Source organism: Folsomia candida, unplaced genomic scaffold, assembly GCF_002217175.1.
Source record: "Folsomia candida strain VU population unplaced genomic scaffold, ASM221717v1 Fcan01_Sc002, whole genome shotgun sequence".
Lineage (NCBI taxonomy): Eukaryota > Metazoa > Arthropoda > Collembola > Entomobryomorpha > Isotomidae > Folsomia > Folsomia candida.
The window spans coordinates 11598400-11621848 of NW_019091194.1; the positions used below are offsets into that span (position 1 = coordinate 11598400).

The following is a 23449-nucleotide window of genomic DNA, read 5'->3' on the forward strand; positions in this document are numbered from 1 at the left end:
GGCACACTGCTATTTACTTATTTACATTCTGCCCATACTTCTAACCTGTTGTGGAACACATATATTTATATGTTGTGCAGTATAACTGCAACATGCTATGTAGCTAATCATATTAATCATTTTTTGTATATTCAAATCCTTATAAAATTGCTAGTGTTTGGATGGATCATCGTTCGAGAGGTATTACTGATTTAAGTTTTGATTGAATATTTGATGAGCTTGTTTCTGAATTGGAGTTTTTATATCAGAGCAAGATCATCATTTTTAGGGCGTGAACGTAGATGGATTATCAGGCGATGTGAATACAGTTTAAATTCTAGATATTCGTTAATCAGAACTGGCTGCGGTTATCGTAACCACTTAAAAATAAAAATCTGACTCACTCACAACATTGACGAACTTTAACTTCTGTATCAAGCAATTCTAGCAAAAATAAAAACGCGATATAAAGCCAGATAGGGATTATAATCCAAATTGGGCATTGTGAGATGGACAATAAGCTATGTATGTATCGTCCACCACTCGCATACATACGTTTAATAACGAAGCTCGCAGAAAAATATCGTGATAAAATCAGCAAAGAGATCCACTCGGAGTGTAAATACTTTGCATATTTAGTTTACTTACACACAGCCATCCATCCATAAGCCCATATAATTGTCAAAAAAATCATCATGTAGATTACGGCCTGGAACTTCACATGTATGTATGCATCGTACTTTATAAGCAACTTATTCATGATTAACTTATGAGTTACGCAATATTCAACAAGTCCAAAGCCAGTGATGCCAGAGAATCGAGCGTACTAAAGGGATGGTCCAAACAGTCGGAATGGGTGTACCATTGGCATGTCATATTTTTTGCATTTAAAGAACCAGAAGAAGATTTATGCTAATACATGAAATAATAATTTATCAATCCTTAACTTCCATGGCAAGTAAAGTATAAAGGACTCATGATTGGTAACGTGATATTGATAGCAATCACCGTAGTTCGTGCAGCAGAGACCATGCTGGATTTATTGTGTATTCTCCAAGCACGATACGGTCTTTGGCTCATTATTAAATATTTGAGGTCCAAGAGTCTACTACAACTCTTTTGTAGGCATACAAATATTTGACTTTATTCTCGAACCATCTGCAAAGAAAAGATGGGCAATCGAGTATCAAAAGCAGTCATTTGTCGATTGGAACGACTAGTGTAATCATATTACGGATTTCAATATTGTAAAAAATTAACTCGCAAGTAAAGAGCAATACTGCCGAAGTTTTACTTCAAATCAACATCAAATAAGTAAATGATTGGCCAGATGCATATTATTTTACAGTGTTCGTCACACTACGATTAATTATTGCATGGATACTGTTCACATTTACGACCGGTTGGTTATTTCGTTGGATATTTATCTCGAATTTGGTGCAATTTCTCGAGCAGAATTTTAATGAAACAGGGTTACATAGATGGGGGCGATGAAATGAAAATGCATGACTTATAACTTTAATGAACCTGCATCACGTGAATTAGTGTGTGGAGTAAATGTAGTAAAATTCTCGTTCAAGTCACTCATTTTATATCCCCCAATATCGTATCGTGTGATGTTTGGAGCAGAATGCAGTGGAATTCTTTTGGTAATTACGACCCGGCTACGTACCACCACACCACCTGAGGTTGTTGTCATTTCTTATTCCCAAAGAGGAAAGTTTGCGTGCGTCTATTCCACTAATAACACTCTCCTATATTCCTATCTCACTCTATCTCTCTGCATTTTTCAGGCGTAAAACTTTTAATTTTGAACTTGGACGAGTATACATGAAGCAAAAGGGGATTCATTCGAGTCCACAATGTTTGGATAGGTTACGTCTCCTTGCGCTAAAAACTCACATACTTCATATTAGAACATACAGTGCACTTGTATAATAGCATGCATTTTTCCATGTCATGGCACAAAATATAATTTAAAAACTGGTCCTATCGTCGTGCAGTGATGGTTATCGAGGATGCAAGCAATTTTGCATGAACTTGAAACACTGACAATGTCAGATGTCTGATGTCTTCTCCATTACTACCAGCAGTTTTTGGTTTTTACATATATACTTATTTAGTCGTTTAGGAAGGCCAAATATTCTTTACCAATACTCTTTTATAGCCCTCCTGCCCCACGTACATTTTACATTTCCAGGAAATTGTCATAGAAGCCACTTGTATTTTTTGGTGGGTTGGTTTATGTACAGGGTGGTTAAAATGTCACGCTACAATGGAAAATTTTTCGATGGGAAAAATTTGTAAATTTCCATTAGTTACCAAAATTTTGTCTCTAAAATTAAATGTTTTAAGAATTTCGTCATCAGTTTTCCATCAGTTTTGATAATAATTATAAAAATCTAAATTCAAAATCTTGTAACTAATGGGGATTTAGGGATTTTTCCCATTGAAAAATTTTCCATTGTTGCGTGACATTTAAACCACCCTGTACTTATTTCACAATTGTACTTAAGTCGTACTACAAAGTGTCGGCATAGAATGAACTGTAAATGATGACGGTGGTGTGGATAAGGTTGAGCTTTGATATCGGAGTGTGTGTCGAGTATTGTCGAGAAAACGATGTGTAGTAGGTCGTTTCTACCGTTACATAATGAGCGAAAACTAGATTTAACATCACGCAGTCAGTCAGTGAAAGATGATTCGACGTGGTCATGTGGGTCTGAATTTGTGTAGCAGTGTGTCGTAGGCTACTTGCTTCCAATTGTAAAATTCATGAGCTCGTAGTACTGCATAAGTAGTAGGGTTGGCAAAAGTAAACCCGTGGTTGAGTATCTGTGTACATACACACGTTTAGGTATATATGTACATCACACATATGTAACATCCAATCTGATGGTCATACTACAGATGCTTGCGAGAAATCTGATAAAGTTGGATGGATGGTGAGGCTGGTAATGATAATGATGACACTCCTTCTTCTCCCAACGCATACATATTCACAAACAAACTCTGTGCGAGTTAAAAGCATGTTGTTTTCTCGTACCCTGAAAATGGCAAATCTTGTAGTCAAATCATACTCGGAGAGTTATGTCTAATTGTGCAACTTCTCTTTCAAAGTTGTAATTAACGACCTCAGTTTGCCAAACGTGAAATAAACTGAGTTAGGTTGGTGATGCATGTTGGTAAGGTCGGATGGTCGATATTCGTACATATGTAGGTATCACAATGCTACTGCTTATTTACTACCAGCAAGTATTCATTTAATTTAAGTTCGCTTCAATCACTCCCGAGAAACTCATGCAATTCAGGTGCCACTGAATTGAAGCTCGTGGCCAAACACCTCGAAAGCAAAGTAATGGTTGGTGAGGACTACACATTTCATCAAGTAAAGAATTGTTAAAAAAATTCCACATTGTACGTGTGCCAGCCTTCATGGAAATTACTTGGCACTTGGGTAGAGATGAGTTGACCAACATTCTACTAAAGTGAATTTATAATAAATGTTTCATATTAGGTGAGTTCCTTAATTGGGAAGATGCTGGTACATATTTATTTAGATGAAAGATGAGAATCAAGGATGATCAATGATTTATACAAAAGTGAAGATGTCTAAAAGTTTTTTTTTCTGCTGTGTGCTCCTCGCTATATTACTTTTCTGGCGTTGGGGTTTTCAGATGACAATCAAGTTTATCCCAGCAGTATTGTACTTTGATCCCCACAGCAGAGCAAAAGAACTCTCGAGGACAATAACAATTCCATTTATCTAGGATTACAATTGAGAAAATAAGTAGCGTTAACACAGTTAAGCTTATATGTATGTATGTATAGCGTCATGTGCACTTACATATGTTGAAACCACCATCAGCACCCGATCAATATACAATCATACCATGCAAACGTGGTTTAATGATATCGGGAGATAAACTGACATTATAAATAATTTACTTTTGCATGGTTCTACAATTACTGTTGTGGCATCAACTTGTCTGGAGGTTCAAACCAATGTACATACGTATGCATATTGTGCTGATGTCACACATTCAGCTTGTGCATGACAACTCCCAGTCATTATTGGTTAAAACCCAGAGATTTCCACTTTAACATGTACTCGAATAACTTTAGCACAGAGCAGCATCACGAGACTGCCCCTATGCAGATGATGTACTAAATAAAATGTTGCGCAACGTTATGTCGTACTTAGGCCATGTCCAATCTATGTATATTTAATAACACAGAGTTCAGGACCTTAGTAGGAGCAAGATTGTGTGTGCATAATGTTTATTGCCAATATTCAATGTCCATAATGTAGATTATTGCTTTTAACTCTCTTGAGCGAAAAATACTAAATCAATTGTTATTACATTCGTGTTACTTCAAATGACGTTCCCTGACAACTATTAACCTTTTGGGCAGCTTGCTGCGCTATCAGTGAAGAGGACTGACAACTCTTTTTTACAGGCCACCATATAACTCATGCAATAAAATAAAAATCTGGAGACAAGATACCATGTATTTAGAACGGCCGACAAATAACAGTTTGAGAGTGTGAAAGTTAATGGTTGGAGAGCAAAATTGAAATTATTTTTATAGTTTCTTTACGAAGATCATAAAATTATTATTTACCACCTTGTTTTCTTTCCATCCTGCAGCAGACGAAATCTGAACAATGGATTGAACAACGTATTACTTAACAGTGGTCCAGGAGTCTCGCAAGCTTTGATTTTATGGTTAATTTCAATACCACCACAAGAGTTTTGACGAACCAATAACTTTAAAATTATTTTCGTCTCCACATTACTGATTTTAATGATGCGCACATATTTTCACTTGTTGTTTGCTGCATACGTTGTAGACTCAAAGTTGGATTTACAATTCTAGCGAGGAAAATTTTTTCCATTGCTGATTTCAATCTTGTAAAGTTTAAAACTCAACTTGTGCAAAAAAAATGCATCCAAGTTTGAAGATGGATGGTCGTGTTCATTTCATCTGCTACATATGTAAGTTTCCTTGTTGTTGTTTCACAAGGAGCAAATAAGTCCTAATTTAAAGGAAGGAATTTAAACTGCTTCACAGCCATTTCTTTGTTTTCCCCTGAAAGGTCTTTAAACTGCATCCTAATGCGTAGCTCTGATCTGTGTACGTATGAATGCACATATGTGGATGAATATTATATGTTTGTACATCCTTACTTTTACTCTCTCAATTCTGGACAAAATTCATAAACTTAAACGAGTCTAACGACTTGGTTGCCTCATTTTTCCCGGTTCAGGTTTACGACGAGGTTTTAAATTCTAGAATTGCTGACTGGTAATAAACATAAAATGCATACTTGCCGTCAATTTAAGTCCATCTCACAACGTTTAAAATTCCAACACAAATTCGAGTGGTCGAGTGAGCCGGTGGTTAGTCAGGCTTTTAGATTAGAGATGAGCTCAAGATAGCTAACTAATAAGACGTATCAGTAAACGAATGTCTAGCCTGTCATGTATTTGACCACCTTTGAGGCTCCTGCGTTTTAAGGCCTCATACTTTTCATGATGTCAATAATTGTTTTCACTACGAGCTAGTCCGGTTTACGGTTGCCGCAGATACCGGCAAATCGCGACAAAATATTAGGAAACAAACTTGTCCGGCCAATACTCATCAATTACCCGAACCCGGTAGTGCAACTACCCGCGGCAACCTTAGTCTGTTCCCTTACGTTTTGTCGCGATTTACTATTGTCCACACAGTAATAATGACGAATGGACAAGTTTTGCAGGTTGGGTTGTTATCAGTGTTTCCTGGTATTCAAATTAGTAGTCTTGTAAAATTTCAATATATGTAATTGCATCATGTGCAGACCCCTCACCGACTTGCATAATATATGAGATACATACGTATGCATATTAGTATGTTCTTGAGCTAATGTTGTAGATCAGAGATGCTAATCATTTCTTAGCTCAGTAATTATGCTTCGTTTGATTTTAGTAGGGGAACGATTTTATTAGCAGAATTAACTCCTTTGAGCATACCCGCAATATCTTGCCTGTGGTTATTAAACATTATTAATTGACGCATGCGGAGTTTGCATAGGCTGCCGGACGAAGCATTTGGAAATATTTATCGTTATGCGTAAACTCTAAAAACATGTCCTATGTAAGCATTCTACGAAATAAAATAATTTGCCTATATTATCGTGGTCATTAGTTGATTTGATAGACTTCAGATTTATATTTTATCCTCATCGGTACTTTTTATCTTTGTTAAATTCCTTAAAATTGATACACGAATTACCAAAATTTTAAGACCAGTGTTGTTAACTGAAATTGGTTATTTTGACGTGTGTGTTTAGTAACATATTTTATGAGGGAGCTCTTTGCCCATGACTTCAATACACGAGTGGATAATTCTAACAAAATATGGGAAGCCGAGAGTTTTACTTGGTAGTGTTTTAAAATATAACATGAGCATCACCAGCCATTGTATTATTGTTCTGTCATGCTTGACTTTTGGAAGGCTTTAAGAATTTCGTTAATAAGCCACGTAGGCGTCAAGTTGATAATGAATCCTCTCTACCGCAAATATTAAGATGTACATAGGTACATTTGCAACTAGAGAACGAGAGTTTCAATTTTTCAAGTATTTTTTTTCAAATGGAAAGAAATAAATAAGGTTATCTACATATCTTCCGTAATTGCATCGATTTTATTTCACCAAAAGTAAGTAATTAGCTCTTTTAGTAGTACATGATTATCCCGACATCTGATAAACTCCTCAAAAACATGTGCATATATGTGACAAGAACATGGTTAACTGGCAAATATAAAGTGACTAATATCTCTAATTGCAAGTTAAAACAGGCAGAAACTCTACAAAAGTAGCGTGTAAATTACACAACAGAAAACTAGTAAAGATCCGTCATTTCTTGTTGAGAAAATAGCACAGAAGTTGGTTGCCGTGTTTCCGTTGAAAAATTAAGTGACGATGGATTGTGATGGTTGTTTCAACGCCCTCATTTTCTCCAGTTAAACTCGTGTAAATTAAGTAGTCTCATTTTTAATACAAACAATGCTTTCTAGAACCTTCGCTTTTCAAATATCAGAATCGTGAGAGAAAATTTTTACACAAACTTGTACCACCCCGCATTACAATTGTGCTAAAGTTAATAATGCCAAAATTGACGACTTGCTTGAAAAACTCCATATTATTCCCTTTCAAAATCAAAGTGAAAGGGTTAAGAGTGAACATATTTTTTTTGCTGATACTGATTATTCCTATTCTTCTTATAATCATTATTATTCGTGCAATTGATGTTTTTGTCCGATATCAACAAACAGTCAATTTTTGGAATCAGCTTGGCTGTGACTTTGTGGATCGAACGGGAGCAATTTAAAATTCAAGCGTGGTTAATCTCTTAAGCTCAAGTTTTGGTTCACGTTTTTTGTCAAATAGTCGCATGAAATGAAATCTCTGACAAATTTGTGAGTAGTAGACTAGACGAGACATGGTATTTGAGCGTTATTGAAGAATTAAACCCTTGACTTTAGTATTCACCGTGCATGCTCTTACTAAATATGTACTATCGCGTGCTTGGTTCGTACAGTTTTCTTCTTTGTGCATCTTCCTCCAATAAACTTTTGAACTTGTTTTTGGTTGTTATGCATGCTGGATTGTGCTCACCGGCTTGAAATACTCGCATACATTTAGCAGTGGTGAATTGTTGGATGAAATGGATGTGATCAGATTCACATCCAAAATGTTGGTCTGGATCCACTCGAGCGCTTTTATGATGAAGGGAGGAAGGATTGAGTGTTTCGTTTGATTACAAATTCATACGTGGCTTGGACTGCTGGGAGTGTTAAATGTTCCATGACTTTTCCGAGTTGACTCGTTTAGCTTCGGTCTATCGAACGTCTTGCTTGGACGACAACATGAAGAATGAAATTATTCGCTATCAAATTTCTCAGTCTTTATTATTGCACCAATACATCTGCACATTTAAACACGTATTTATCTTGACTTATGTACGTAGACCTGGGAAATATATCATACTTAAATATACAAGTATAAACAGGGGTCAGTAAATATTAACGACTGAAACAAATTTGAGCTGCTGTAATTTGTCGACGGAATAAATATGCTCAATGATTGAGTTATTATTTAGTTGCATATTGAAAACACTTTGAAATGTAATTACATATTTAATCCTAAATTATTGCCCACTTACATAAGCCTACCCGTGTTCTGGTAATAAATATGTATATCAGGTCAAAGAGTTTTATATTCAGTAATTACTGTTCTCTGCCTCAAGTGCACAAGTTATGGTATCCACTTGCATACACATCTACATGCATACATACATATGCATTGGGATGCTTTCTGCAGTGTTATGCCTAATAATAACACACAATAGCAGAACGACGACTTGTAAAAAAGATATAATTACGTTTGCATACCTAACTCGTTAAAATTAGTGTACATACTTAAATACGGGTGGAAGTCGTGTTTCTAGGTGTTGCTTCAGTACACTAGGCAAGCTAATCCTTGGCTAGATTTCATCGGACGACTCGTCTTTGTAGAAATATTGTTACACATTTATTTTCCTCCAATGTTGTGTGCTAATGGCGGACGGATGAGCAACTCTATTAGATTTTATTGTACTTCCACACACATTCTGCAACCAAACTTGTAGCCACAGTTTGAAACAGCATTATAGAGATTTCTTTCTTTATGTGCTTGGACTGAACAAGAAAAATCGTGTATTAGATCTGCCATTACAGCGTTGTAGCACATACAAATATCACTTCACGTATGATACGAATGGCATTACACAAAGTTTTTAAGATTGCGGGGTAGAATGAAACTGAAATTTAAAAATGTAAAAACTTAAACGCAACTCCATACAATTGACGCAGTTGTGAATTTTTAGACACTCGCATACATATCTCCGTATTATCAGATTACGTAATTTTTAATTCGTCGGAGTTTATTAATTTATTGTGTAAAAATGCACTTCCTCTTCCAACACGGCGATGCAATAAAAATACAGAGATTCCACCTTACGATACTGCATCGTAGTATTGCGTAAGTAGAAGAGCGGTACATATGTCTAGCAAGGCAGATATGCAGCTCTACATTAGCCATCGCCATCAAGCAAGCCAGTCAAAGTCATTATAGAAAAGTTATTATGGTTAAGCAAAACAAGGATATTACTTACCATGCACGGAACGAATAATTGATAGTCGAAAAGATAGTGACTGGTTAAAGTGGAAAAGTGGAAATATTTAGAAGAGCTGCACTGCGTAGTAAACTCACGAACCAAATGGAGTGAAATTATTAAATAAGACGGATGTTCGATAATGACCTCACCATCGCCAGTTTTAATCCCTGTATGGGAGCTAGGCAGGTAGAGGTTTAGATAATGAGTGGATTGGAGGATAATAAGCTGACGTAACATTCATTTGGTTTTATTTCATTTCGATTCACAGCCAAGTCAACCTTTGAATTGCAATTGAAGTCATGAGCTTGGGTCGAATCTAGCATTGGAATACAAATTGCAGAATGACATATATGATGATAATCAACGTCGAATTAGATCTGAAAGTGGGTGTTGGTGGCTACATGCATACTTATTTTGGCGTTGAACGGATTTACAACTGCACTTTGGCATAGTGCATGATGGGAACGTGAACTAGAAAATTGTACTCTGAAAAAAAGGTAGAATGGAATGATTGTTAGTTAATCAGAGCTAATTTTTAAAATATATTCTGTATTTTTGCTTTGTTTTGGGAATCAACATCAGCCCACAGGAAATAGATGACTGTTGTTGAATACTAAATGGCAGCGTTGTTGGTTGGCTGGTTCGCCCCTCCGTTGTATAACCTGTTCTACTTTGGATTATTAAATGCTGAAATTGTTGTAACTTTGAAGTATAGTACTTCAGATGAGTAATTTAATACTAGTTCATTTTACGGAGAGTGAAATAAAATGAAAATTAGTTGTAATTAAAAAAAAGAAAAACAAACCATTCCACAATCACAAGGCTTTGAAGCGTTACGACGTTATTACATACATGCTAATACCGATACGTCCGGTAAATTTATTCCGTTTTAAGGCATGAGTACTAATCTTTCTAATACATGATTTCTTTTGTTCTTTGCAGGTAAGAAAGTCAACATTTGAATTCCTTTTTCTTGCATCACGATCGAGTTGAGGAGAAGACGAGCTTCTACGGTCTGCCGGTTTAAGAAAAATGCAGGAGTGAGGTTGGTTAACTCTAAATGCATACCTACCTACGCTGCGTCGTACGTTTTCCGTTTGAAGGATGTTCATATCATGTTTCATTTTCATCGTGGTCATTGTTTCCCCTCTGCTTTGTGCATAAAAATTTAAATGTCGTTAATGTGTTTCAACCTTCACATACTTACATATTTAGTTTGTTTAAAAACTGTTGAAACCCTGCTTGCAGAGAAAACACGGACGTTTTATACGTTTTATACATTTATCGTCGGATAGAATAATATGAATCCAAAATCAGAATAAATTGTCCATTAAACCAACTTTTCTCACAATGGGTTAAGCTTATACTCAATATACGTAGACTTTGGCCATTTAAAATTGACTGCAAAATATCCAGATACTAGTTTAATGAAGTATAATCAAACAAAAACTTCAAAAATACTGCACAAAAGAAGAAAGGTTTCAGAGGTTCAAGATAAAGTGAGGACACTCGATGATCCTAATCAGATTGGAGATTCAGCAAATGTACATATCTCATCCAGCGAACTTGCATTCCCCAGAATATGAAATGGCATCTTAGAAAATTACTCTTAGAATTAGAGATTAAGTATTCGGTGTGTAAAGTCGGAAAGTGAGTGCTCAGCTAGGGCATGTACCGAAATGTATGTATGTATGTACAGGAGCAGTATTATTATTAGTGCCCATCGTAAAATCAAGTCACTCACCCACTCTTTTCTATCCTCCTCTCCATGGAGTCGCAGGAGAGGATAAAAGTAAACAATCTAAAAATACTTTAATAATCTTTTGTATGTTTTAGAAATATGTATTTAGTAAAATGAAGATGTTGTCGTAGGGGGAAGGTAGGTTGGCGTTTTCGTTTACATTTCCTGTGGTTTTAAGCACAAGTCTGCTGAACAAGATTGTAAAATATTTTACTGGGGTCTTGCTTGCTCAATGTTTTGATTTATTCAGAAGAAAAAGATGAATGCAAAAAAATATGAATGACGATGATTGTCATCCGAGAAGAAAAATGTGGTAAGCTTACTTTTAAACCATCCGATCCAACAGACCAACTCGCCCAGCCAAGTTTCTTATAAATGCAGATAAAGTCAACAGATACATATGTATAAGGGCTAACTACGCTTCTCGTGTGTATATATTATGCACATATACATATATTTTATATATAAATTACTACGACTCCTTACGTACAGCACACTGTGGTCTATGCATTTTTCTTCTAGATGACTAGTTCTCCTACGGCGGCCCACATTTTCCTGCATCCATATTTCCAAGCCACGATATTACGAATGCATATTAGTTCTGCGACTGTGGAAAAAAGAGCTACCACACTTTAGCAAAGTCATAAACGACAACCAAAGTACAGCCGAACATTCCTTCTTTTTACTTGACGATGGTTCCGTTCCACAATTTTTACATCACTTGTTTTATGCCCACAGCGAGTTTAAGTTTCATCGTCCCATGTTTTTCTTGTAAAAATACAGAAATCTTGAAAATTCTTCTGGAGATGATAATATAACTTGTTTATGTTTTATTTATGTCATGTTGGGTGGTTGCAGTTTGGTTTAGGTTTATACCAACTTGAGGTTTATGTCGATTTAATTTAACATATTTTTTCATCTCATCTCCTCCTCTTATACCTTTCAATTTTGTGTGCATGTGGGTATCCGCTGAGCCAAAGTTATTAACGTAAGCCCAAATTTCGACTCGAGTCACACACTGCTCACATACATATTTACGTACATGTCACACGGCTCTCGTTTCTGATTCAAATAAACAATATCGTGAGTTGGGAATTATAAAATGAATTCATTTATAGTCTCTGACAAACAGTTTATGTTATTGTACTTACTTTTTTGTGCACATATGTAAATAGACACCAATGGCCAGAGGGTTTTAACTAATCATTCATTGGAGAATTTTCCTTTACTTGTTTGCTAATTTTTTTTCAGGACATTTTTGTGTCCGTGTACTTATGTTCTTCTCAAAACACTGCAAGATACATACATACGAGTTTACATAGATCTTCGGGAAGTATGTACGACATGACATTTACCCGATCTGCATTACTGCTATTAAAGTGATAAGCACACAACATAAGCCATAAAAACTACCTTTAACCACTTTCATAAGGTAGAATGTTGATCGTCTTAGCAGCCATGTACTTGCAAATTTGTGCAGTTTTTGGAACATTGTGCGGAAAAAATAAAAGGTGACGTACGTATGTACAGGGTAGAAACTTTATTGCAACTCTTATGCTGAATTGTAGCCAAAGAATCAAGCCATTAGGTTTCTACTCAGCCAAAAACCAATGAATAAAGCATGCATGAATACTCTCCATTTGTTCTAAGGAAATTCCTCCTGTATCCACACTTTCAGCAGTGTTTAGTCGTTCCAAACCCCATTACTTCATCTTGCATTACATTAGGCTCAGTTTTCCATAACTAAAAAAGTCACACCACCGCCGCCGCTGTGTTCTCCAACACTCTCCCTCCATGCCAGTCCACCGGTCACGATTCACGATGCCAAGCTAGCTTACATACTCCCCGGTATATATTTCGCTAGGCTTAACAATGTACGTACATGGATACGTACGTATGCATAGCAAGTTGTATTATAGTGAGAGAATCCGACTGAATTACGAATTCAATTCAGTAACTTGGAGGAATATTCATGCAACTGAACCAACAAACTCTATCTTTATCTCACCATTATTCATTACGCTGTGTAGCAGCAACTGTCCATAGCAGAACACATACAATGAGTTTTCCTGTTTTGTACCCACTGCTGCTGTAATCAGCTTTAGTTTATAGAGTTTATCTGCAGTGGGCTATATATTTCTTGGTGGTAGCGTAGCATAATGTACGCATGCATGCATACATAGTAGTAAAATGTCAGGATTACTACAACCACATGCATGTCTGTTATGAATAACTGGGAGTAATGTGTAGTAAGTAAAATCGTAAAATCTGGTCGAGGGAGATGCACGTATACGTTCGCGAAAAAGGCTGATTGAGACATCAGATCCTTGGATGTCAAAATTTGAGCTGCGACTGCTGCAACTGGCTGCAAGCCGCAGGAAGTCGAGTAAAATTGGAAGAAATCGCCGATTTTTTGTGAGTGTGCCAACTGCATGGTTCTTTCCTAAGCTGTCACTGTCAAGGAGTGTACAGAATCCTACAAGAGATGCACAACTTGTGGTAATTGCATGTAGGTAATACTAATCGAAGGATATTGCTTCGTACGTACTTGTGTACATGGATATATCTGCGGAGCTGCAAAACGAGCTGGATGGAATGGGGCACGATTCAAAATTATCTATTTTATGTGGGGACTCGTTCTATTTCCCTGTCGTAACACAGTAGTTAGTTGCATGTAGTCGTAGTAGTAATACGTAGCAACTGCTCTGTACTGGTAGTGAGTGGTGTGTAGTAAAATTCCTTTGAAAAGTTATGAGTTCAGGGAGTCTTGATGTGACTAATGTTGTAATACTCTGCCAGTAATGGATGTACTGCCATCGAGCTGCTCTCTCAAGTCCATAAATATTTTGTAGTAAAACTCATCCTCAGTTGTTAGAAATTCTTGAGTAAAACTAAAAACCGGAATGTAGTTTTTTTGCAGGATATATCCCATCATCTCATAAACTTCACCCAAATTCCACATCAAAATCTTCTACATCATCCATTTTATTTCACAGCTTCCCCGGTATCTTATTAGGGTGGTCTGCATGGAGGTTATCTCCCATCTCGAATCGTAGCATAGGTACAGGTTGCCTTTCCTTAACTTTTTCCACAATGGACATTGGGTCAATTTATGGCCATCTTAATCAACGTTCATTCGTTTGCAATACTGATGTTTGCAATGTGACAAGGAATAAAGGTTCCAGAATCACCTTTTCTTTTTATGATTTCCAGATTATTGCTATCATTATTGTTATAACTTTTATTACCACAGAGTTATTTCCAATACATTCATATGTATTTATACAGACATATGGGTGCCTTATTTATATGTATGTATAATACATATACAAGGAGAGCGCAAGACGGAAATCTACATATGTATGTATACCTATATACATACATGCAACCCATTAAACTCAGGATTGTGAGTATCTAATGTCCATTGCCATTTATTCTGAGAAGTGGAGAAATAATAGGCCATAGTTGATGTGATTCATAGAAGAGAAAAGTTTATTGACGATTTTCGTTATTCGTAAATATAGTCATGTACCTCCACACACCACGCAAAATCCTTGTTGAAAATAATGATTTTTAATTCTCACAAGGCTATAATGTAGTTCGTATATACGTTCAAACATGTGCCCACGTCCTCACACACTGTAATTTAAGAGTATATCATCTTTATGGAAACGGAATCAAAAGTTGCCAGCAGCAGGTATTTTGCTCTTACCGGCCAGTGTATGTACATACATATATAGGTTTGAGCGTACTTTTGTATGTGTGTGCATATACGGGATGAAGCAAGTAAGCCGATGAGAAGGTATGAAGCATAATATAGCTCGTCCACCTTTATTTTATCTTACAACACGATGTTAGCTCATGCTTCCATCCTGGCTGAGATAGGATTTCTGTTAGATCGGGATTTTGGTGGAGTTTGTTACATTAAGAAGACCATAACGATCAGAATAACGATGATGAGGATGATTTCGATACGAACGGAACGAGCAACCGATCCGTTTGTTCCATCGTTAAACTCCGGGACGTTTGGTCTGCTATTCCAAAATGGCAATGGTGGCAGAGATTGGGAGCACAAGGGAGGACGGTATAAGGTGTTGGAAATAATGCCTAATCTCGCCTCTCAAATCTCAAGTGAAAAACACAATTTTGTGGCAATAGATGTATACTCTCACGACTCGATAGCGCGCAACGCATCAATGCATTGTTCCGTAGGTGATATTGATGGCTGGACTTGTATAGCAGCAGTGGCGACCATTATAGCTGCAATTTATTTCATATCACACACTTCCAGCCATCCATGCACACAATAACTCGGGTTTGTGTTTGCTCATCGATTTATCGCAGTGTTTGGGAAGACCGACTTCCTTTTTTTGAAATTGCATTAAAAGTTTTCCAAGTGAGATGTGTGATATCGCTACACACAGCGTACGAAAAAGAGACCACCGCCGCCATCAATGATCACACACCATCATCCCATTCAATGTAATATTCTGACATGAGAGTTTTTGTTCGGAATATCACATTTTTTTGGTCGTTCTCTTGTCTCCCTCTCTCATCTCGTTTGCTTCGGCTGTAAAAGGGATGCATAGACCGGACAGGACAATATAATATTCCTCGTCCTCCTCTCTCTCTCGCCATCGAATATTAGACGTTGGAACATCAGCAGCAACATCAGCTCCACGCTTATGTGAGCTGACTATCTATCGACTTTATGAGGAGACCGTTTTCACTGGGTGGGTGCTTTTGCCTGGTGTGACTCTGACGGTCCTGCTATTTGTGTGGTGATTTCCATGAAGGGACTCGTCTGATAGCATCAAATGGAATGACTGAATTATGGGAGTGAGATAGCATTCTCTGCTCCCTTTACGTACTCACTCTCCCAGCCAGCCACACTATGCACTGTTCCAAACACAACTACTACCGGTTTCCTTTGTTGAATACGAAATCGTTTCCTCCTAATATGAAAACTTGTAATTTATTCCTCAAATGCAGAAATTTGTGACTTTGCTTGTGGGACGCTTTTTTGCATCGTGGGTGGAAAATTACATATGTCGGCGGCGCGTCACATGCGTGTTTGATGAGTGTCACAAGACGATCTATGTATGTGCATACATCGTTGCACCTGCGTCATGAAGGACTTGGTGAAGCTTTCAGAATTTAGCACATGCGATACGACAAAATTTCAGGATAGCTTTTCATTCATTCCAAAAATATCAGAATCAGCAAATTAATTTCATACATTAGAAGACTTCCACAATGTTCTCAGGCTACATAGTTGGTCGTATCTAAATTAATTCAAGGTTGGGCTGTTTATTTATTCCAAAGAATTCATTTTGCTCTCATTTTATGAATTACATTGGATATCAAGTGCTTTCTTGTCCGGTTGCCTTCGTCGAAATGAGCTTGTCAGCACATTTTTAATAGCGTGCCATGTGCATGGAAGACAATTAATTTTCGCGTGATGAGGATTACACGTACTTATTATTGGATAAAAACGCGTTTTTACAATAGACTTAAATTCCATGTTCCGTGATAAAAAAAATTGCAACTGGACTGATATCATTATGCACATCGAAGTGCGGTTCATGGTTTTATAATAACTTGCAGAGATCCCTCATTAAGATTATTCTGTTTTCAAGGGCTCGTTTTATTTGCAAAATTAAATTGTATAAAAGATACGTAATAGGGCGTTGAGTTTCGTGCAGACTTTTCGCATCGCATGCTTACCTCAAAATGGCAAAGCGAAAAACTGCGAAAGATATTGCGACTCACGGGTATGTACAAGCGTGCCATACTCCAATTTAATTATTTAAATGCACAAAGTCACCGTTTACATTTCACCTCACTTTTGTTTTCAAAACTATACGAAAGTCTTGTTGACTATGACCAACCCCGAAATTATGTTTGGTAGTCGAGTTTCCGATTCAATATTTAACTGAATGCATTTTTGAATCATTTCGTGATCTCGAGTGCATGAAAAAGGTTCAGAAAGGTTTGGTTCCTTAATTGCTTGGAAAATACGTATTGTCTCCCGCGCGTCATATTGTTTGCGTTGTTACTCATTACCATAAAACTGTATATGCACCTACCTATATGAACCCAACTGCAACCAAGTCACCGCCTCCACAAACGTTTTAAACAATGATAATTAACAAGGAGCTGTTTACCGAAAGTAAATATAAATTCTTAAAATTGACCAAATGCTCCAAAAGTTTGTTTGGACCAAATTATGATTATTCGGACTGATAAAAATATCTACATTTAAAAATCTATCAGGTTTTTTGTTGACATTTGCAGCGAGAAATGTCACTTTAACTAAAACCAATTTAATTAAACATGAAAATAAATTTAAAAAAACACAGAGCGTACATATTGTAATGTCCAATGCTGACTGACTATACGACTTGGCAAGCAACACTATTTGGTATCTGGCAAGTATAGTCCCTCCGTTAAGCGAGACAATTATTAGAATTGACAGCAGCGTTGTCTGGATGCATGGCAGTATTTGATTTGATTTTGAATTGGAGTCAAAGTCGTGTCATGCATTGAACTTTGGACGGGCAAACGGACTCGGATCTTGAGTTTTGAGATGAGAATGCAAAATAGATTTAATTTGAAATAAACTGAGGCAACAGATATAATGAGCTGGCGGTAGCAAGGTGGTGACAATTCTGCATTGAGTATGGTACAACATTCTTAATCGACATATATCGTTTGATATCAAGGCCAAAATTAGACGTTCATTGCGTTTATTCGTAGGTCAAAAATGATAGTACTTCCTGTAATCCTTGCCTTTTTAAAATTTTAACCTCGCCCAGGCCAGGTCATCCAAGGTTAAAATCATAAAAGCCCGTTAGACAGTCCTTGTATAATGCTATCAATCTGACTTCTCACATGATATTTGACATTCCAGCATTGTGATCTATGATCTGACGCTGTCGGATATCGGAAATTCAAAAAAGTTTGCTCCTTAGAGAGTCATCATGTCCACATATGCAGACAGACAAAATGTTCACATACACTAGCTTCCTTCCGCTATTTAATAGCCATGTAGCTCTATTGTCATTCTTGTTAACATCCCATCTTTTGCTTTTACTTTCAGTAATATGTATCTACTTGTCCTTCGCCATGCATTATTACAGTTCATGCTAAGAAGAAAGACGAATAAGAGCAGCCAGTTGATCCCTCGATAGTTGTATGTATGCACACATTAAATGCAAGAATTGTGTAATAATGTAAGAACTGCATGGGATAAGAAAAGCATTCCCAAGATTAAAAAAATAAAGTCAAGCAAGGATGCTCTCCGCTCCGACTGTCAATAATTGTGCGCTGAGAATTTCAAACTGATACTCACACGAGAGCAGTGTGTGTGGAGCAGCAGTGGTCTCTGAAACATAAAACAAATTCTTCACATCACAATCCGTGTAGGGTGCGGGTGGTTGGTTGACTTGAGTTGAGACCACCATGGTTGTCATCACGTATCAATTTAAGTAAAACATGAACTATGTACGACGACGAGATTCCCTCGTAGCCATGGGCATACTATGTTAATAACAAGTGGATTGGTCTGCATAATATACGCTTCAAAATCTACGTGAACGAGTAGGAGGTGACAATATAATGTGTAACACAATAGAATTATAACTTACAATGCCTCCGAGTACTAAAAGTTCTCAATTTTGATGCGGTTTGAGAGCCTTAGTTTTAATCTCATTCCAAAGTATCTAACATCTTATGTGATTTCTTACGTCTTATGGACATGTGCGTCTTAGATAATCGTAGTGAGACATTAGTGGGCAAGTATTTCTATCGCGATTTTCGTTGAGTATTAGACATTATTATTCATTGCTATTGTATTCCACTTATATGTGGGTAGTGAGTCACTAATGATTTGATTCAATAATGGCAACTATGAAATTTTTCAAGTCAAAGTGAAAATAAATAAATATGTGTACAAAATAAGTAAGTAAATACGAATACAGCTTCTTAAACAAGGTTTAATTTGTTACCTGAATCTGGCAATCTAGTACACTATGTAGATGCATAGGATTGTTTAGCACAATATTTGCGTTCAGATTTAAGTTTCTGTTAGTATTTCTTTGGACTTTCAGTTAGTATGAGATGCTTGTTGGAGTAAATAAATACTTATTTTATTAAAAATTGACTAGCAGAAAGTAATCTGACTGGCTGAGCACAATCACATTGCTCTCATTTGTGCATCAGCTTATCATTATGCACAATTAAGCAAATATGATACAGCAACTTTGTATTTTCAACCCCTCCATGTATATATTTATTTACGTTGCATTTTTTCTAATGGCTGAACTGAACAATCTGACAGCTTAAGCAACATAATACCAAAGTCAAACATTTTCATAATTCTGACCAAATATTTACAACTGTATGTTTGGAAGAACATTGTTATGCTGGGGTGAAAGATTAAAGTTTGAATGCACGAGCAGATGCATAGAGCTTCTTTGCAACAGGAGTAAATCAGTTGAGCTTTTGTTGAGTATTGCAGAAGAGCCCAGCCAAATCAACCGAATCGCAAATACGGTCTCATACATGCATAAGTAATGACGAGCACTATATTTTTAAACTTAAGTTCGCTTGTTTTTCTTTAATAAATAATCTTTTTGCAAGTTTTTGTCTGTAATGCATAGCAAACTTTGGTTTATGAACATTTTGTGCAAGCGTAAATTTTTATCACAGTATGGTTATTTTAGTGCTTATAATCTCTGTTGCCCACCGAAAGTATAATATATATACCGAAAGTATAATATAAATATATCACGGTTAATTGACACCGTGTGTATGCCCCATGTTATAAAGTGTCAAATAATAATATTCTAAATATATGTACGTCGGCACCATGAAGACATTTTCTCCACCTTAAACCTTAAAGAAACTGCTAGAGTCGGAATAATTTGAATGAAACACAAATATAAATTCACATTTGGAACCCTAGTAATATGAAGATTATTGTAATTTCCTCATTATACTAAAATTTGACCCACTGAAAAAACACGTTAAGTATTGCATAGTAGTTGCATACAAGTAGTTGGCATTTAGGCAGTATAAGTATGCAGTAGTTAATTACATGGTTTCTTTGAAACTGTTGAATCTCCCGCAAGTGTAATACATTTTATACATGTTTAACATCTCCATACCAAAAAAAGCCTTTAAATTTTATAATAAATATGTCATTGCAGCTGTGAGATGTTTCGTCGCGATATCTTCTTTCTGATTTTTGTACAAACTTCTGGTCCCACGCGGAGGGATCAGTTTCTAAAAGATTTCTCATGTTTCGCATGAAGGGTTGTTAAAAATCTGTTAACGTCGTGAAGGTCACTAATATATTTGAACAACTTTAACAGCTGTATGGATTTTACGTTTCATTTATTCTGTGTTTAAAGTTTGCAGATGTTTCTTCAAAAATGTCATCTTGAACCTACACGAATAAAAATATTGGCAATTACATTGTGCAAGTTTTGGTACGGATTTCTTGGTTTAAAATCAGCAACAAAATAATCATTGATACGCGAGTTGATTACTTGCCGCCAGACATTACAATTCGTCAAATATTGAACAATTGGGTGTTTAACTAACAGCTTCTTATAAATACATATAAAAATCAGACTCTAGACATGCTACTTCTGATATGCTAAATATCCAGGGTGCTCGAAATACATGCAACATCCATGTCTCATCACTATGATAAATAATCTAATTTGTTAAATGGGTACACAATATTTGATTTCATATCTTGCAATTCGCAATCTATTCGTATCGAGCAAAACCCAGCAAGTCAAGCCGTGTTTAAAATATAATATATTAAACAGAAGAAAGATATACCAATCCTTCAATCTCAATTTGAAGAGTTTGAAGTGCTAAGCGTATATCAACCTCATCTCTTCTTCTACAAGAGATGAAAGAGAGTTGCCAATTTGCTAAATTATACGTAGAGTGTAGATCCATCGCAAACTTTGGTACATTTATCCATTATGTGTATATCAGCCATGTAGCAAACATGTTAGTTCGTGTGGCCACATCGAATTGTAGGAGTGAGTGAGATATAAAAAAATATGCCCACTGTTGGCTCGGAGCTTGTCTCGATTGTGCTTTATTCACCACAATAAATATACAGTGAAAATTTTAAAGTCTTATATTACTAAAAGGAATTGAGCATTTTCTTGCATGATGGAAATCAGGCTCAACTTATCAAGACATCCAACGTCACGTTTAGGAATTTCTATCTCCATCCATCACTTCTTAATCCATACCAGTTTACTGACTCCCGTTCATAATAATACCTCTCGTACTTACTCACCATTAGATATGCGTTGCAGACTCAGAATGTGTGGTTTGGTTTCAACAATCACTTGAAACTTACTCTGGTAGACGCTACATTTTATTACTGTTTTTTTCCCTCGTCTTCCACCACGTTTCTCAGTTTATTTTCAATCAAGGCTTGCACAGGATCATGTCCCCTGTTAATTCCCTCACTTATATATTTAAAAACCATACACTTTGTGAGTATAAGTACTTACCGTTGTAGTGCATTGAGATAAGTGTGACGTTCGACTTGTTCTTTCCAGCAAGGAAAATTCCGTAAGATTATAAATGTCCGAATGATTAATTCATTACTCAATTACTCAGTAACTGATACGAGTAGTTAGCACCCCTTGAGTCGTTTGTCTGTAAAAGATGACGACAGTACTTATCGTAAATTATTCATTCGAGTGACATACTTTGTGAATACTTTACATTGTAAATAACCTGCTCTACTCTCCCCGTGCATATACCGTCTCTGAATACTGATGGACATATGTATGTATGTACTTGTTCATGAATTCCGATTTCCAGTGTTGCGTTGGGTGGAAGGAAAAATATCTTTCAAAGTACAACAAACATGTCAAGATGATGATTCTAAACTTGATGCTTGTTTGCCTCGGTTTAATGATTTGTACGAGAACATACAAAGTATTGGAGATAAAGCAGGGATGAAATTTCATCTTTGAGCGTACCTTAGTTTACTTACTTTAGGATACATTTCGTTGTTGTTGCTGTCGGAGAAAATATAATTCAATCACAGAATGATTTCAATCTTCGTTTCGAATAGAGTTTGTAAGTATTGGAGTTTGTTGTGCAAACACACAAAGTACACAAATTCCTGCGAAATAAAGGACACAAGTTAGAGATTGAGATGAGTATATGTGTGTGAAGCTGGGATGAAATGCAATTCATCATACATTTTGGTGGAAGTAAGCCCGTTATCTACATATTTCAAATCTCGCATGATTACTCAGAACTCAAACAAACCTTCACTTACCCTGAGCTTTCAACATGTTTTTCCTTTTTCTCCGTAGGCATATTTACCTTTGAGGATTGAAAGAATAAGCAAGCTAAATTCAGAATATGCGAGGACGGAAGAAAGTCTTCAATCTCAAGTGTACGTATCATATCGAATAATATCGCGAGCATGAATGCAAAGAAAAGTTATTCTCCCTCCTCCTGCGAAATACCCAACCGGTGGAAAGATCAGGGGGATTCGAGTGGCATCGATAAGATGGATAGTTGCATGTCCCTTCAATCACTCACTTCCACGCATCCAATGCTTAGACTTTTTTTAGTTATAGGTCTGGTCTACGTGCATACATAGGTCTGTACACATATTGGTCTTACACATATCCGACGATTCGATAAACATATTTTGATTTAGCAGGAAAACTGTTTACAATATTTTTGTGCTGATATCGGATTCTGCCAAGTCTGATTTTTGTTTTATCATGTATCAAATGAAAATGAAGTGAATGGCCTTTCCATGTTACTCCGGGGTCTGCCATACCATTGACAAAACATATATGAACATATGCATAATATGTGCAAGTATAATAAATATGCATATATGTACACATATATTTCTGCATGGAGGTTGTATGTATGGCGTTATGAATTTCTCTTGTCTGAGGCCGCCGTACAAATCGACTGGGTTGAAAGGCAATCAACAATAAAAATTCGAATCTTGAGAGCCAAGACATATCGCAGCTCAGATGCGGAGTAAAGTGATGTTCAGCCGGCCGGCAAGTGCGATAAGGGGAAAGTGGCAGAAGTACAGCTCCAACAATAAGAAGCAGGATCGATATCGAAGGTTCTAAAGATCACAACATTAATTCCCTTCAATTCCAGAAACGTTGAATGTGAAACTTTGCACTTTCTCTTTCCAACGCTAGATTGTATTGCATTTATGGATACATAGAACTCAGCGTGTTGCCATCAACTGTATGTACATGGAGGAAAATCGAAAACCGAAAGAGAGGGATTGCAACAAAAAATGCTGCTCTTATAAACTCTGGCCATTATTGCACCACTTTCGCTGCTGCTTCGTACCAAGGAAAATATTTCTTTTCGCCATGACTCGCACAGCAGCAGTAATTCGTTATTTGCTTCTCACTACTAGGCCCACACACAAACTTATCGATTTGGATGATATCCAGGCAACCTCAACCTTATTCCACGTTTAC

At 36.6% G+C, this 23449-nt stretch overlaps 1 protein-coding gene and 1 long non-coding RNA gene across 6 annotated transcripts in view; one reads left to right on the forward strand and one right to left on the reverse strand.

Annotated features, from left to right (window-relative positions):
- LOC110842880 overlaps nucleotides 1–23449 on the forward strand; it is a 191621-nt gene that overhangs the window by 44729 nt on the left and 123443 nt on the right. The gene's annotated exons all lie outside the window — the stretch shown is intronic.
- Nucleotides 20877–22752, reverse strand: LOC118434643. Its single transcript, XR_004834169.1, has 3 exons — nucleotides 21705–22752; nucleotides 21476–21623; nucleotides 20877–21415 (listed from the first exon to the last, which is right to left on the reverse strand). It is a non-coding gene; the product is annotated as an uncharacterized LOC118434643 (long non-coding RNA).